The 6,000-nt window shown below is 40.3% G+C and overlaps 1 pseudogene; it reads left to right on the top strand.

The window, feature by feature from the left end:
- The first annotated feature begins 1,960 nt into the window (after positions 1-1,960).
- LOC143651456 (NHL repeat-containing protein 3 pseudogene) lies at positions 1,961-3,710 on the top strand (annotated as a pseudogene).
- Positions 3,711-6,000: the final 2,290 nt, after the last annotated feature.

The raw sequence follows: 6,000 nt of genomic DNA on the forward strand, positions 1-6,000 counted from the left end.
CAACCAAACAACTTTATACCACAATTTAGCCAAGTTGATGAATGAAATTGACTATCACAGGCCCCACAACAAAAATGTCATTAACATTGAGGTTGAGTGATCCTGGGACAATGGAATAGATCTACTTAACATTCCTTCATGCACATATATATACATTGGTTTTTCCTGCTATACTATGAGTTTTGTATTTCTGTTGCTTGAAACATGGTGGGTGCTATTTTTTTTAACAAATATGTACTGATTTACTCATATATATCAGGCACTGTTGTTCAACTTGTTTCCTTTCTTATCATGAATACATGCACTGTTCAGCTTGGAACTTAATCCAAGTGTTGAACTTGGAGGAGTTCTGCTTACAGAAGGCAGAGTAGACAGAGAAGACCTCACTGGAACTTCCTTGTTTCATCTTCTCCCTTTTATAGGTTGCTACTCATCATCAGCAGCTTTAAGATTAAGGGAGGAGATGGTGTGATTGGCACAGAGCTACCAAAACTATTGGATCAATTCTGTGGTGTTTTGGATTTGGTATTCTAAGGGTTTTTTATCCTAGAAGCTTAATTTATATACGTCAGCACACATACTGTTCCAGGTACACTGGCTGCACATTTCCCTGTCTATAAACATAAGATAACACTGTGGGGGTCTCCTCCTTAAGGGTGGCTTGACCTGCAACAGGGGCCTTTATACAATCAGGAGAAACACTGAGTATGAACAAAGTAGGCTCCATGAAAATCTCTTCTTCTCACATGTGTGCCTTCTTCCACTCATCCCATCTTTGGGGTGCTGAGCCTGGTAAAGATGGAGGAGATTAGGACAATACAGGAACTTAATATGACACAGTGGGCATGCAGAACTTTATGCTCTACACTGCTTTCCTAGCCAGGGTCTCATTATAACCTTGAAAACCCTCTGCACTGTATCTTGATTTTTACATGAGAAAACAGATCTCAGAAGGGTTGAGCAAGAATATCTTTGTCTGGCAAATAGTTGTTGGGCCCAAAGCTAGGACCCTTCTCCAAGGCCTGTCTGTGCATACAAGAGGTCCCTTGGCACACAGTTGACTACAATTCAGAGGAAGTCAGGGTTAGTTGTCTTCATGTCAATTTTTAGAAACTGTTAAAATCAGTTTTATTAGTGCTGAGGAGTTGAATGCAGGTTTCTCAATTTTGTCTATAAACCTAACCTGCCAGTCTGATCATCCCATGAGAAATTAACAGAAAATAAGAAGACTGTGTAGGAGATAAAAAGATACTTCTACAAATGATGTGAAAACTGAGACACAGAATGAGTCTTCATTATGATTTTCAGACACATTCTCCTTGGGTGAGATTTTTATTTCCTCCTTTCTTTTTCTCAGAACTTCAGTGAAAGGAGGTCAGCAGGGGGAGGTCGGTGGAAAAGGAGCAAGAGTGCTGCTAAGCAAGGCTTTGAACTTCAGGATTCCCTGATTGTTAGAATGTATCAGGGGACAAAATGTCCCTTGCCTGTTGTTGGGAATTAGGCAAGTTCATGCCCCAACCCTTGGTCCAGTGAGTGTGAATTTGTTTGTTAATAGGACCTTTGAATATATTATTAATTAAGGTGTGTCTAAACTGAATGAGGGTGGGCCTTTATACAATACGGCTGAAACAAAGGAAATTGGACACAGAGAGATGCTACTGGTAGAAGCCAGAAATCAGGAGGAAGGAGAAGACATCACAATGTGGACGCAAGTTAATAAATTCCTAATAGGTCAACCCATTGTAGGGGTGTCTTAATAGCTAAGAAACTAAATACAAGTATTAGTGCAATTACAGCTCAACCTTATCTATCACCAAGCCAGTACTTCAGCTAGCCCTCATCTCTTACCCAAACGTTCTCTCTCTGATCTTGAGAGCGGCCCTAATAATGCATGTTTAGGTAACAATAATACAATCAGAAAGTGTTAATTGCCATCAGACAAGTCCTGATAAATCGCTTTATGAATGTGGCCAAGGAGAGATTGTTTATGATGGGAAATTCCAACATTGGTGACTCAAAATTGAGTCTCAAAATATGGATAGAAATTGAACCTTTGTATATTGAAGATGAGGAAAAGCTTTCGAGGCAGGGGAAACGATGTGAGCAAGGACATTCCTTTGGGTAAATGAAACTATACAAACAATGACTGGTGTTTGGTTTGATTGGAATTTAGACCACATGAAAAGGGGTTACATGAGAATTAAAATTTGGAAAGTAGTTTGGTGACACATGATGGGAAAGTTTAAATACCAAAGTAAGAAAACAGATGCTATCCTGTAGTCAGAAAGAATTAATGAAGATTTAATGAAGACAGAGCAGTAGCAATATAAGAAACAGGTTACGGAAGTTAATTTTATAAGTGGGTCTGTGGGGGGGCGGGGAACAGGGAGGAGTCGCGCCTATTCCCGGTGTCTTTTATCTCCTGCCCCGCTCTCTCCTGGCTCTGGAGCCCCTTGCCCAGGATGAGCCAAGGGCAGTCCCAGGATCCCACAGCAGCCCAACCCTCTTTCTGTCTCCTGATGGTGAGGCCCTGGGTATGCATGGTGGACAAAAGCCTCTTCCTCGCCCTCCTTGCCTTGCACTCATAGTTTTGCGGTTCTCCCGGGAGCGCTCGGCGAGGGGTAGGGAGTGACCTGAAGGTGCCTGGTGCCGCTAGGGCGCATCTCAAAATGGCTTTGTTGGCTTGCCTGGACTCATAATGCTAAGGAGCTTATTTTAAGGAACTTTACTCTTCATATTTCCTGAAGAACTAAAGACACTCTTTACCTGCTGTATGTGAGGTGGCCCTTAGTATTCAGAATACTTTACTGGGGCGACATTTTGTGTGGCAGCTGACTTCCTCAATGGATTGGTTTACAAAGCGCGAAGAGAAGATAGCACCCTTTGAAGGTGATAGTATTCATGGAGGAAGGATATTTCCTGCAAGCCTGGAATTACACAGCTAACACCTCCTGGCATGTTTCCAGCAGCACCCTACATGAGCAGTCTGTCTGGTCACGGATGTAGGAAGTGGATCCTACGGTCAGAGTGTGAAAAAAAAAATACAATTCCTTTGGTGATCTTCTTCAAGTCTTGGATATCCCAAGCAAAAAAGAAGAAAGAAAGAAAGAAAGGGAGAGAGGGAGGGAGGGAGGGAGGGAGGGAGGGAGGGAGGGAGGAAGGAAGGAAGGAAGGAAGGAAGGAAGGAAGGAAGGAAGGAAGGAAGGAAGGAAGGAAGGAAGAGGAAAGAAAAAAGCACTGGTTTGGATCCACTGTAATTTGATGATCTTGCAAAACTATATGTAGAAGACCCAGGATATATTTACATTTAGATGGAGATAGAGTGGAGGGTTGAAATACAGATTGTTCAAACTGCGCCAAATTTTGCAGTGCTTTAGCGGCTTGGAGGAAATGGGAGAGGACCTGCTCAACTCAACATACCTCACAGTGTTACCAACGATTCAGCAGATCCAGCGTGGGTTCCTGCCCGAGGAAATAAAATAATCCACGTGTTCGATAAAGACACTGGGAAGTAGTTAGGAGCCTGGACTAACTGTTTACAGAAAAGGCTCCTTCTTAAGCCGATTCACTGCTGAAGGGAAGTACTTGGTTTCCGCCTATCTGAATCTCGGCAGGTTCTTGTAGGCGGCAGCACCCAGGGTAGGAAGCCTGGGGACTGTTCTGTGGTCAGCACAATCCAGCTGGCGGTCACGTTTCACCCCATCTCTTAGGGAGTGGGCAGGAGGATGGGAGCGATCCCCGGGGCAGAAATTGGAGCAAATCAAGTACAAAAATACGTTCTTTTGAATAGCTGTTCGCCTTCACTTGATTCATGAGCTTTCCTTTCCTGGAGATTTTTCAAGTGGAAGTTCAGAGTCTCAGCATTGTTAAATTCTTTAAAAGGATGTTCAAGTACAAGACTCTGTTTATTTTCACCTGATCTAGTTTCAGGGGGTTTGTTTTTATGTCATTAAGAATCATGTTTGGTTGCCTTTTTTGAAATTTAGTTTTACTTATAGATGCATACTTTTATTTTAATGAAATAAATGTCATTTCCAAAAAAAAAAAAATAGGTTGGAAAGAGGGACTTACCTAATTAATTGCCTTGGAAGGCTAGTTCTTCCTAGGGAAAATGGGCACAAAAATAGGTGTGGAGGATATTTGTTTGAATTTCACGTGAAGAACTGCAAACTTCAAATATTTTCACCTTGGAGAAAAGGAATTGCTTGAGAGAGTATGAGTCAGAGGTGTTAGTTATTAATTTGGGTACCCACTAAGTGTCAGGTCCTGAAGATTAAAAAGAGAAAGGTGGGTTTTCTCTCTTTATAACCTGGTGAAGAGACAAGCGTGCCAACAGTGCCGACGCCGTAATGGCGGCAGAGGGCTTACAGCTTCTGCAAAGAGGAACACGCTACATTGACGCAGAGGTAGGGAGGGAGTTGCAGGGAAGCTGATCTGAGCGAGGACTTGAATGGCTGAGCAGGATTTTGCAAGGAAATGAGGAGGGAAAATGCGGTCCTGGTCGAGACGTTATAAAACGTTTTAAACTTGCTGTGAACTTTGGTAAGTTTTTGTTTGTTTGTTTTAATAAAACCCCAACTTGGCTTTGGTCCTTTAGGAAAATATACTTAATATCAACATTTAAATGCAAGAATAAAATGACATTTAAGCATTTTTTAAAAGGAGATTCATCCAGATAATCCAAATCATAGGTAATAGGTAGCATGAAAATCAGGGCCTCTCCTCAGTATTTTTTTCTTAACTTTTTTTTAAACATAGACTCAATTCATTCCCCAAGAAAGTATCAGAGGCGTATTTATATTTTTGGAGATGTGTGCCAGATACTTGGAGACAGAGATGAATAACTTCCTGTCTGGTTCTACAGGTCTTCGTCTCCCAACCCTCCACTCGGGGTCTAAATGTTGACTTTCCAATGAAGACCATTTTTCCTTTGTTCTAGTTTATGCTAGGTTTTGGTGGAACCTTGCCATATTATGATCTTTCAAATAATTTTTCCCCTTTCCTAGCATCACCGTCCCTCTCTATTCCTGTTTATACTATAAATTGCGTAACTTGATCTATCTTGGGTTCCCTTTCCTTATCACTCTTATGGCTGGAGTCTGTTTTCCAGATTTCAAGGAACTCACACTTGTTTTAATGCTTGGATCATATCTAGGTGCAGTTAAGAAGGTAAATTCACCAGCAAAAATCCCTGTTCTGTATTCCAAGGCCATTCATAAATGTGTTTGTGCCACTGATCAAGCTCTACAATCTTGAATGAGCCACTACACTGTGCCTTAATTTTTTCTTCAGTAAAATGGAATCTCACTGTCTTTCCATCTTCACAAATGCTATAAGGATCAGATGTGTATGAGACCCTTTGAAACATATCAGTTGTGAACATTAAATGCATTTTATTAACGATGTTCCATTTAAATGTGATGTTTATCTGATGCCAACACAAGTTTCCCTTAATTTTGCGTTTTTTGTTTTTATCAAAACATATTCTAATGGACTTTATGAAGTTTAGCTAATACATCACATTGTGTTGGATAAAAGAGTAATTTGAAATTGTGTTTGAATGTTTTATTTTTAAGCAAGGATGAGACATGCAAATATCTTTGAAGGCATGCAAGATAGGTAAGCTGATGTTGTCATTTCTGTAATGTTTTATTTACTTTTGTTTTATACCATATTCTTTTTTTTAACTGAAGTCGTGTTTTATTCAGATTTCCTTAAATTTTAGCCAATGTCTTTTTTTTTTTTGAGTTTTAACTTTTCTGTTGTATAGTATAACAAATATATAAAGCAAAGAAATAATAAAAGCAATGGTTTTCAGAGCACTCTTTAACAGGTACTTACAGGACAGCTCCCCGAGTTTGTCATGGGCTACTATGTGATCCTCTCATATTTTTCCTTCTAGCTGCTCCAGAATATAGGAGGTTAGAGGGCTTAAATATTATTTTATCATCACAATCTACTTTTTTCTTTCTTTTTTTTTGTGAAAAATAATGCATATAC

Source organism: Tamandua tetradactyla, chromosome 12 (assembly GCF_023851605.1).
Source record: "Tamandua tetradactyla isolate mTamTet1 chromosome 12, mTamTet1.pri, whole genome shotgun sequence".
NCBI lineage: Eukaryota > Metazoa > Chordata > Mammalia > Pilosa > Myrmecophagidae > Tamandua > Tamandua tetradactyla.